This window comes from Stenella coeruleoalba (genome assembly GCF_951394435.1).
Source record: "Stenella coeruleoalba genome assembly, chromosome: 2".
Lineage (NCBI taxonomy): Eukaryota > Metazoa > Chordata > Mammalia > Artiodactyla > Delphinidae > Stenella > Stenella coeruleoalba.
Genome location: NC_137147.1, coordinates 128961063 through 128973326, shown reverse-complemented (window position 1 = coordinate 128973326; position 12264 = coordinate 128961063).

Below are 12264 nucleotides of genomic sequence, written 5' to 3'. Positions count from 1 at the left end.
CCACATCAACCAGTCAGGGGTCATTGAGGACAATGTGGATGCTCTCCGACGCTTAAAAGAAGAACTCCAATGCAGGCAGAGACAATCCACCTACCCCATCACCGACTGGTGGAGGACCACCCTCTATACCTGGCTGACACCAATCCTAGGCCCCTTAATCCTTATCTGCATCCTATTCATGCTTGCCCCTGTTTCCTCAGGTTTCTCCTCAGTTGCATACAAGAAGCCTCTCGGGTGGCGGTGAATCAGATGCTCCTCCACCCATATACCTTACTACCCACAGAACCCCCCGCTGCCGCCGTGTCCTAACCTACGGTCCGTTGGCTGCACGACTCCCTTCCGGTGCCCACGTACAGCAGGAAGTAGCCAGAGACCAAACGTCACCCATTACAACAAAGAAGTTGAGATGTAAGGCCAGCAGGTCCGGGGAAGGGCCCAGAGAACAAGTCGGAACCCTGGCCAAGGAGGCTGATGCGACCGACACCCGACATTGCCACAACAGTCACCCCGCTCCCCGAGGGGCGGAACTAACGGCACTGAGGCTGATGCAACCGAAACCTGACATTGCCACAACACCCGACAGATTACCAATGAAGGGCTGCTTCACAGAGCAAGCACCTCCCCTGCGCCCACCCCCATAAAGTTTTTTCGCGCCCACACCTGGGCGCGACTTCTCTGGCCGTTTTCTCTCAGACCAGTGAACCTCGCCTGGGAGCATTCCCAAATAAAGCTTGCTTAAGCTCTCCTCCGTCTTTGGTGCCGTTCCTAATATTTTGTGCCAAAACCCGGGTGGGGTACACAGCCCCACAAATTACCATGGGGCCACCCCTCCAGACCGGGGACCTCTGCTCACCCACCCAACCCGGCAGAAGTGGGGTAAGTCCCACCTTCGTTCCCCTTGACCCCCGGGGTCCCTACCCACCAGACTCCCTGTCCTTAACCGCGGCTGCGTCAGGGCCTCCTCCATCCACCCTCCGAGCCTTGGGCAATTGTGGAGACGTCCCAACCGACTGACTGCTCTCCGATCCGCCGTGACCAGAGACGTATCTCTCTATCTCTGTTCTCCTGGGGACAGGCCAGATGTCATGGGGACTTCAGAATCCAAACCAGATCCTAAGACACCCCTGGGGTGTCTCCTGGCCAAGTTTACAAAACTCGGCTTTTCTCAAGATCTCCGCCGCAGGCGGGTCATATTTTATTCCACCGAGGCCTGGCCACAGTACCTTCTAGGGTATCCATCTAAATGGCCTGCTGAAGCGACTTTCGATTTCAACATCCTCCACGATTTAGATAACTACTGCCCCATGACGGGTAAATGGTCCGAGGTCCCCTACGTCCAGGCCTTCTGGTATTTACGCTCCCGCCGTTCCCTCTGCATCGATTGTTCCACTTCCTAGATGCTTCTTTCCCAACAGACATCTCCTACATCCAAGCCGCTAATTTCCTTTGACGATGACCCCTCTCCACTAACCGACCCACCCGAACTCTCGCCTCTCCCCACTCCAGAGCTCCTCTCCAACCCCCACCCTACCCTGGACTGGCCCCTCTCCCTCCTGAGCCCACACCAGCGCCCCACCACCGCTCCCCCTCTTCCCCAAGCAGCCTCCCTCTTGTCTTCCCCTTCCCCTGCTTCCTCCCCCTCCACCCCTCTCTCCTCGCCCCTCTCCTCGCCAATCAGCTCACACACCTGCTCTCACCACCAGGACACCCAAGACCCAATCCTTCTCTGTCCCTTAAGAGAGGTGGCTGGAGCAGAAAGATTAGTTAGGGTTCATGTTCCCTTTTCCCTCCAGGATCTCTCTCAAATAGAAAAGCGATAGGGTCCTTTTCTGCCGACTCCTCCCACTACCTCAAAGAATTTCGCTACCTCTCTCAAGCTTACCATCTAACCTGGCACGACATCTTTGTGATCCTAGTTTCTACTCTGACCCCCGATGAGAGGGAACGAATTCAAAATGCTGCCCGAAGCCACGCCGATCGGGTCCACCTCACTGATAACTCTATGCTCGTCAGAGCCACTGTCGTTCCTGGCACCGATCTGGGCTGGAGTTATCTGGACGGCCAAGATGGTTGCTGCAACTGTGATCTTATGATCCAATGCCTCTTGGCTGGTATGCAGGCTGCCTCCCACAAGATTGTCAACTTCGAAAAGCTAAAAGAGATAACCCAAGAGCCCAATGAAAGTCCAGCCATTTATCTCAACTGCCTTACAGAGGCCATAACTCTGTGCACCCACTTGGACCCTGACAGCCCCACAGGCGCGGCGGCCTTGGCCACCCACTTTATCACACAATCAGCTCCTGATATCAGAAATAAAACTTAAGTGGGAAGAGGACGGCCCCCAGCCTCCCATCTGAGACCTGGTAAAAATGCCCTTTAAAGTCTATAATGCCCGTGAGGATTTGGCAGAATCCAGCCGACAGGCTCGGATGCACCGAAAGGTGGCCCTCCAAACCCAAGCCCTCGTAGGCGCCCTGTTGCCGGCCATCTCCCATGGACAACATCCACGGGACCCGCCGAAGGCAACCCCTCCAGGGGCCTGCCTCAAGTGCGGAAAAGAGGGGGACTGGGCTCGCCAATGTCCCAATCCCCGGCCTCCTTCCAAGCCCTGCCCTGGCTTTGGGCACAAAGGCCATTGGAAGAGTGACTGCCCTACGACCGGCCCTCCCTCAGCGCCTCCACGCAGAGAGCGAACCGACCCGATGGCTCTACCACTCAAACTCCTGGGATTGGCTGACGACTGACGTCACCCGGACTCGAAGACCACCATCACCCTCGCAGAGCCCAAGGTAACACTACAGGTAGCGGGTAAGACCATCTCATTCCTGGTGGACACGGGGGCTACCTATTCGGTCTTCCCTACATATTCCGGGCCAGTTTTTCCTTCCCAGATCTCGGTTATGGGCATCGACGGTAAGCCGTCCTTCCCGCTCCAGACCGGCCCTCTCTCATGTTACATCGAGAGGCTCCCTTTCACTCATTCTTTCTTAGTCATACCGTCCTACCCGATTCCTCCGCTAGGTCGTGATGTTCTCTTCCAATTACGGGCCTCTCTCCAACTGGCCAGACTTCATCCTAAGGCCTCTTCCTCTCAACTCCTGCTTCCCCTCCTCGGTCTGGCAACACAGCCCTCTCCCTCCTCTCTTCCTCCTCCCATCTCCCCCAAACGGATAGACCCCCAGGTCTGTGATACATCAAAACCCATAATAGCGACACACCACCCCCCTGCCCTAATCCGTCTTAAAGACCACTCCAAGTTCCCAGCCAGGCTCCAATTCTCCATTTCTGAAACACATCTAAGGGGCTTACGACCTATTATCACCAGACTCTTAGACCAGGGGCTCCTTGTCCCCACGGACTCTCCCTGCAATGCCCCCATCCTGCCTGTCCACAAGGCCTCAGGAGATTACCATCTTGTCCAGGACTTACGACTGATCGATGAGGCGATAATTCCCCTCCACCCAGTTGTGCCAAACCCGTACACTTTGCTCTCCCATATGCCCCCGTCCAACACCCATTTTACGGTCCTCGATCTCAAAACCGCCTTCTTTATTATTCCCCTACACCCTGATTCCTACTTCCATTTTGCTTTCACCTGGACAGATCCGGATACACAGGATTCCTGCCAGCTCACCTGGACGGTTCCTCCCCAGGGCTTCCGCGACAGCCCGCACCTCTTTGGACAGGCTCTGGCGCGGGACCTCGCTTCCTTCCCTCTCACCCCCAGTATAGTCCTCTAATACGGGGATGACCTCCTCCTCTGTAGCCCATCTCTCAGCCTCTCAAAACAGCATACTGCTGACCTCCTCAATTATCTTGGCTCTCGTGGCTAACGGCTCTATCCAGCCAAGGCCCAACTGTCTACACCCTCAGTAACCTATCTGGGAATCCACCTTACCCCCACAACAAAGAGCCTGACAGCCGACCGCACCCAGGCCATCCACGAACTCCAACCTCCAGAGACAGCTGACCAGATTCTCTCCTTTCTGGGCCTGATAGGACTTTTCTGACACTGGATCCCTAACTCTGCTCTTCTTGCTAAACCCCTATACTTGGCTGCTAAAGAAACCCCCCAAGGACCCCTTACCTCTCCCTCCCAGAACTTACCTTTTCCCTCTTTAGGAATCCCCATATTTCTTGATTTAGAAAAACAGAACCTCACAATTTGCAATGGCAGTCACACAAATTTAACTAATGATGCACTCCCGTGCAACACATCCCTCCCTGTAACTATGCCAATGGGGGTCCCAACAGGCCTGTTCTTTTGGTGTACTGGCTCCCTTACAAAAGAGGTCAACTCTTCCTCCCCCTTCCCATGTATCCCCGTCACCCTTGTTCCACAACTCACATTATATGGCCAAGCCGAATTTCTCTCAGTTACCGCACAACACTCTAGCCGAAAGAAAAGGGCCACCTTTCTCCCTATGGTTGCAGGCATTTCCCTCGCCTCCTCTCTATTGTCGAGGTGGGCATCGGGGGATGAGCCCTAACACACAGTGTCTCAACATCCTGCATCCTAGAGCAGAAACTCCAGCTAGACATCGAGGCCTCTGCTGCCTCTATCGCCTCCCTCCAGCGCCAGATCACCTCTGTAGCCCAAGTTGTCCTCCAAAGTCGATGCACCCTGGACGTTCTGACAGCCGACAGAGGAGGTACCTGCCTCTTCCTACAGGAAGAATGTTGCTACCACATCAACCAGTCAGGGGTCATTGAGGACAATGTGGATGCTCTCCGACGCTTAAAAGAAGAACTCCAATGCAGGCAGAGACAATCCACCTACCCCATCACCGACTGGTGGAGGACCACCCTCTATACCTGGCTGACACCAATCCTAGGCCCCTTAATCCTTATCTGCATCCTATTCATGCTTGCCCCTGTTTCCTCAGGTTTCTCCTCAGTTGCATACAAGAAGCCTCTCGGGTGGCGGTGAATCAGATGCTCCTCCACCCATATACCTTACTACCCACAGAACCCCCCGCTGCCGCCGTGTCCTAACCTACGGTCCGTTGGCTGCACGACTCCCTTCCGGTGCCCACGTACAGCAGGAAGTAGCCAGAGACCAAACGTCACCCATTACAACAAAGAAGTTGAGATGTAAGGCCAGCAGGTCCGGGGAAGGGCCCAGAGAACAAGTCGGAACCCCCGCCAAGGAGGCTGATGCGACCGACACCCGACATTGCCACAACAGTCACCCCGCTCCCCGAGGGGCGGAACTAACGGCACTGAGGCTGATGCAACCGAAACCTGACATTGCCACAACACCCGACAGATTACCAATGAAGGGCTGCTTCACAGAGCAAGCACCTCCCCTGCGCCCACCCCCATAAAGTTTTTTCGCGCCCACACCTGGGCGCGACTTCTCTGGCCGTTTTCTCTCAGACCAGTGAACCTCGCCTGGGAGCATTCCCAAATAAAGCTTGCTTAAGCTCTCCTCCGTCTTTGGTGCCGTTCCTAATATTTTGTGCCAAAACCCGGGTGGGGTACACAGCCCCACAAATTACCATGGGGCCACCCCTCCAGACCGGGGACCTCTGCTCACCCACCCAACCCGGCAGAAGTGGGGTAAGTCCCACCTTCGTTCCCCTTGACCCCCGGGGTCCCTACCCACCAGACTCCCTGTCCTTAACCGCGGCTGCGTCAGGGCCTCCTCCATCCACCCTCCGAGCCTTGGGCAATTGTGGAGACGTCCCAACCGACTGACTGCTCTCCGATCCGCCGTGACCAGAGACGTATCTCTCTATCTCTGTTCTCCTGGGGACAGGCCAGATGTCATGGGGACTTCAGAATCCAAACCAGATCCTAAGACACCCCTGGGGTGTCTCCTGGCCAAGTTTACAAAACTCGGCTTTTCTCAAGATCTCCGCCGCAGGCGGGTCATATTTTATTCCACCGAGGCCTGGCCACAGTACCTTCTAGGGTATCCATCTAAATGGCCTGCTGAAGCGACTTTCGATTTCAACATCCTCCACGATTTAGATAACTACTGCCCCATGACGGGTAAATGGTCCGAGGTCCCCTACGTCCAGGCCTTCTGGTATTTACGCTCCCGCCGTTCCCTCTGCATCGATTGTTCCACTTCCTAGATGCTTCTTTCCCAACAGACATCTCCTACATCCAAGCCGCTAATTTCCTTTGACGATGACCCCTCTCCACTAACCGACCCACCCGAACTCTCGCCTCTCCCCACTCCAGAGCTCCTCTCCAACCCCCACCCTACCCTGGACTGGCCCCTCTCCCTCCTGAGCCCACACCAGCGCCCCACCACCGCTCCCCCTCTTCCCCAAGCAGCCTCCCTCTTGTCTTCCCCTTCCCCTGCTTCCTCCCCCTCCACCCCTCTCTCCTCGCCCCTCTCCTCGCCAATCAGCTCACACACCTGCTCTCACCACCAGGACACCCAAGACCCAATCCTTCTCTGTCCCTTAAGAGAGGTGGCTGGAGCAGAAAGATTAGTTAGGGTTCATGTTCCCTTTTCCCTCCAGGATCTCTCTCAAATAGAAAAGCGATAGGGTCCTTTTCTGCCGACTCCTCCCACTACCTCAAAGAATTTCGCTACCTCTCTCAAGCTTACCATCTAACCTGGCACGACATCTTTGTGATCCTAGTTTCTACTCTGACCCCCGATGAGAGGGAACGAATTCAAAATGCTGCCCGAAGCCACGCCGATCGGGTCCACCTCACTGATAACTCTATGCTCGTCAGAGCCACTGTCGTTCCTGGCACCGATCTGGGCTGGAGTTATCTGGACGGCCAAGATGGTTGCTGCAACTGTGATCTTATGATCCAATGCCTCTTGGCTGGTATGCAGGCTGCCTCCCACAAGATTGTCAACTTCGAAAAGCTAAAAGAGATAACCCAAGAGCCCAATGAAAGTCCAGCCATTTATCTCAACTGCCTTACAGAGGCCATAACTCTGTGCACCCACTTGGACCCTGACAGCCCCACAGGCGCGGCGGCCTTGGCCACCCACTTTATCACACAATCAGCTCCTGATATCAGAAATAAAACTTAAGTGGGAAGAGGACGGCCCCCAGCCTCCCATCTGAGACCTGGTAAAAATGCCCTTTAAAGTCTATAATGCCCGTGAGGATTTGGCAGAATCCAGCCGACAGGCTCGGATGCACCGAAAGGTGGCCCTCCAAACCCAAGCCCTCGTAGGCGCCCTGTTGCCGGCCATCTCCCATGGACAACATCCACGGGACCCGCCGAAGGCAACCCCTCCAGGGGCCTGCCTCAAGTGCGGAAAAGAGGGGGACTGGGCTCGCCAATGTCCCAATCCCCGGCCTCCTTCCAAGCCCTGCCCTGGCTTTGGGCACAAAGGCCATTGGAAGAGTGACTGCCCTACGACCGGCCCTCCCTCAGCGCCTCCACGCAGAGAGCGAACCGACCCGATGGCTCTACCACTCAAACTCCTGGGATTGGCTGACGACTGACGTCACCCGGACTCGAAGACCACCATCACCCTCGCAGAGCCCAAGGTAACACTACAGGTAGCGGGTAAGACCATCTCATTCCTGGTGGACACGGGGGCTACCTATTCGGTCTTCCCTACATATTCCGGGCCAGTTTTTCCTTCCCAGATCTCGGTTATGGGCATCGACGGTAAGCCGTCCTTCCCGCTCCAGACCGGCCCTCTCTCATGTTACATCGAGAGGCTCCCTTTCACTCATTCTTTCTTAGTCATACCGTCCTACCCGATTCCTCCGCTAGGTCGTGATGTTCTCTTCCAATTACGGGCCTCTCTCCAACTGGCCAGACTTCATCCTAAGGCCTCTTCCTCTCAACTCCTGCTTCCCCTCCTCGGTCTGGCAACACAGCCCTCTCCCTCCTCTCTTCCTCCTCCCATCTCCCCCAAACGGATAGACCCCCAGGTCTGTGATACATCAAAACCCATAATAGCGACACACCACCCCCCTGCCCTAATCCGTCTTAAAGACCACTCCAAGTTCCCAGCCAGGCTCCAATTCTCCATTTCTGAAACTCATCTAAGGGGCTTACGACCTATTATCACCAGACTCTTAGACCAGGGGCTCCTTGTCCCCACGGACTCTCCCTGCAATGCCCCCATCCTGCCTGTCCACAAGGCCTCAGGAGATTACCATCTTGTCCAGGACTTACGACTGATCGATGAGGCGATAATTCCCCTCCACCCAGTTGTGCCAAACCCGTACACTTTGCTCTCCCATATGCCCCCGTCCAACACCCATTTTACGGTCCTCGATCTCAAAACCGCCTTCTTTATTATTCCCCTACACCCTGATTCCTACTTCCATTTTGCTTTCACCTGGACAGATCCGGATACACAGGATTCCTGCCAGCTCACCTGGACGGTTCCTCCCCAGGGCTTCCGCGACAGCCCGCACCTCTTTGGACAGGCTCTGGCGCGGGACCTCGCTTCCTTCCCTCTCACCCCCAGTATAGTCCTCTAATACGGGGATGACCTCCTCCTCTGTAGCCCATCTCTCAGCCTCTCAAAACAGCATACTGCTGACCTCCTCAATTATCTTGGCTCTCGTGGCTAACGGCTCTATCCAGCCAAGGCCCAACTGTCTACACCCTCAGTAACCTATCTGGGAATCCACCTTACCCCCACAACAAAGAGCCTGACAGCCGACCGCACCCAGGCCATCCACGAACTCCAACCTCCAGAGACAGCTGACCAGATTCTCTCCTTTCTGGGCCTGATAGGACTTTTCTGACACTGGATCCCTAACTCTGCTCTTCTTGCTAAACCCCTATACTTGGCTGCTAAAGAAACCCCCCAAGGACCCCTTACCTCTCCCTCCCAGAACTTACCTTTTCCCTCTTTAGGAATCCCCATATTTCTTGATTTAGAAAAACAGAACCTCACAATTTGCAATGGCAGTCACACAAATTTAACTAATGATGCACTCCCGTGCAACACATCCCTCCCTGTAACTATGCCAATGGGGGTCCCAACAGGCCTGTTCTTTTGGTGTACTGGCTCCCTTACAAAAGAGGTCAACTCTTCCTCCCCCTTCCCATGTATCCCCGTCACCCTTGTTCCACAACTCACATTATATGGCCAAGCCGAATTTCTCTCAGTTACCGCACAACACTCTAGCCGAAAGAAAAGGGCCACCTTTCTCCCTATGGTTGCAGGCATTTCCCTCGCCTCCTCTCTATTGTCGAGGTGGGCATCGGGGGATGAGCCCTAACACACAGTGTCTCAACATCCTGCGTCCTAGAGCAGAAACTCCAGCTAGACATCGAGGCCTCTGCTGCCTCTATCGCCTCCCTCCAGCGCCAGATCACCTCTGTAGCCCAAGTTGTCCTCCAAAGTCGATGCACCCTGGACGTTCTGACAGCCGACAGAGGAGGTACCTGCCTCTTCCTACAGGAAGAATGTTGCTACCACATCAACCAGTCAGGGGTCATTGAGGACAATGTGGATGCTCTCCGACGCTTAAAAGAAGAACTCCAATGCAGGCAGAGACAATCCACCTACCCCATCACCGACTGGTGGAGGACCACCCTCTATACCTGGCTGACACCAATCCTAGGCCCCTTAATCCTTATCTGCATCCTATTCATGCTTGCCCCTGTTTCCTCAGGTTTCTCCTCAGTTGCATACAAGAAGCCTCTCGGGTGGCGGTGAATCAGATGCTCCTCCACCCATATACCTTACTACCCACAGAACCCCCCGCTGCCGCCGTGTCCTAACCTACGGTCCGTTGGCTGCACGACTCCCTTCCGGTGCCCACGTACAGCAGGAAGTAGCCAGAGACCAAACGTCACCCATTACAACAAAGAAGTTGAGATGTAAGGCCAGCAGGTCCGGGGAAGGGCCCAGAGAACAAGTCGGAACCCTGGCCAAGGAGGCTGATGCGACCGACACCCGACATTGCCACAACAGTCACCCCGCTCCCCGAGGGGCGGAACTAACGGCGCTGAGGCTGATGCAACCGAAACCTGACATTGCCACAACACCCGACAGATTACCAATGAAGGGCTGCTTCACAGAGCAAGCACCTCCCCTGCGCCCACCCCCATAAAGTTTTTTCGCGCCCACACCTGGGCGCGACTTCTCTGGCCGTTTTCTCTCAGACCAGTGAACCTCGCCTGGGAGCATTCCCAAATAAAGCTTGCTTAAGCTCTCCTCCGTCTTTGGTGCCGTTCCTAATATTTTGTGCCAAAACCCGGGTGGGGTACAGAGCCCCACAAATTACCATGGGGCCACCCCTCCAGACCGGGGACCTCTGCTCACCCACCCAACCCGGCAGAAGTGGGGTAAGTCCCACCTTCGTTCCCCTTGACCCCCGGGGTCCCTACCCACCAGACTCCCTGTCCTTAACCGCGGCTGCGTCAGGGCCTCCTCCATCCACCCTCCGAGCCTTGGGCAATTGTGGAGACGTCCCAACCGACTGACTGCTCTCCGATCCGCCGTGACCAGAGACGTATCTCTCTATCTCTGTTCTCCTGGGGACAGGCCAGATGTCATGGGGACTTCAGAATCCAAACCAGATCCTAAGACACCCCTGGGGTGTCTCCTGGCCAAGTTTACAAAACTCGGCTTTTCTCAAGATCTCCGCCGCAGGCGGGTCATATTTTATTCCACCGAGGCCTGGCCACAGTACCTTCTAGGGTATCCATCTAAATGGCCTGCTGAAGCGACTTTCGATTTCAACATCCTCCACGATTTAGATAACTACTGCCCCATGACGGGTAAATGGTCCGAGGTCCCCTACGTCCAGGCCTTCTGGTATTTACGCTCCCGCCGTTCCCTCTGCATCGATTGTTCCACTTCCTAGATGCTTCTTTCCCAACAGACATCTCCTACATCCAAGCCGCTAATTTCCTTTGACGATGACCCCTCTCCACTAACCGACCCACCCGAACTCTCGCCTCTCCCCACTCCAGAGCTCCTCTCCAACCCCCACCCTACCCTGGACTGGCCCCTCTCCCTCCTGAGCCCACACCAGCGCCCCACCACCGCTCCCCCTCTTCCCCAAGCAGCCTCCCTCTTGTCTTCCCCTTCCCCTGCTTCCTCCCCCTCCACCCCTCTCTCCTCGCCCCTCTCCTCGCCAATCAGCTCACACACCTGCTCTCACCACCAGGACACCCAAGACCCAATCCTTCTCTGTCCCTTAAGAGAGGTGGCTGGAGCAGAAAGATTAGTTAGGGTTCATGTTCCCTTTTCCCTCCAGGATCTCTCTCAAATAGAAAAGCGATAGGGTCCTTTTCTGCCGACTCCTCCCACTACCTCAAAGAATTTCGCTACCTCTCTCAAGCTTACCATCTAACCTGGCACGACATCTTTGTGATCCTAGTTTCTACTCTGACCCCCGATGAGAGGGAACGAATTCAAAATGCTGCCCGAAGCCACGCCGATCGGGTCCACCTCACTGATAACTCTATGCTCGTCAGAGCCACTGTCGTTCCTGGCACCGATCTGGGCTGGAGTTATCTGGACGGCCAAGATGGTTGCTGCAACTGTGATCTTATGATCCAATGCCTCTTGGCTGGTATGCAGGCTGCCTCCCACAAGATTGTCAACTTCGAAAAGCTAAAAGAGATAACCCAAGAGCCCAATGAAAGTCCAGCCATTTATCTCAACTGCCTTACAGAGGCCATAACTCTGTGCACCCACTTGGACCCTGACAGCCCCACAGGCGCGGCGGCCTTGGCCACCCACTTTATCACACAATCAGCTCCTGATATCAGAAATAAAACTTAAGTGGGAAGAGGACGGCCCCCAGCCTCCCATCTGAGACCTGGTAAAAATGCCCTTTAAAGTCTATAATGCCCGTGAGGATTTGGCAGAATCCAGCCGACAGGCTCGGATGCACCGAAAGGTGGCCCTCCAAACCCAAGCCCTCGTAGGCGCCCTGTTGCCGGCCATCTCCCATGGACAACATCCACGGGACCCGCCGAAGGCAACCCCTCCAGGGGCCTGCCTCAAGTGCGGAAAAGAGGGGGACTGGGCTCGCCAATGTCCCAATCCCCGGCCTCCTTCCAAGCCCTGCCCTGGCTTTGGGCACAAAGGCCATTGGAAGAGTGACTGCCCTACGACCGGCCCTCCCTCAGCGCCTCCACGCAGAGAGCGAACCGACCCGATGGCTCTACCACTCAAACTCCTGGGATTGGCTGACGACTGACGTCACCCGGACTCGAAGACCACCATCACCCTCGCAGAGCCCAAGGTAACACTACAGGTAGCGGGTAAGACCATCTCATTCCTGGTGGACACGGGGGCTACCTATTCGGTCTTCCCTACATATTCCGGGCCAGTTTTTCCTTCCCAGA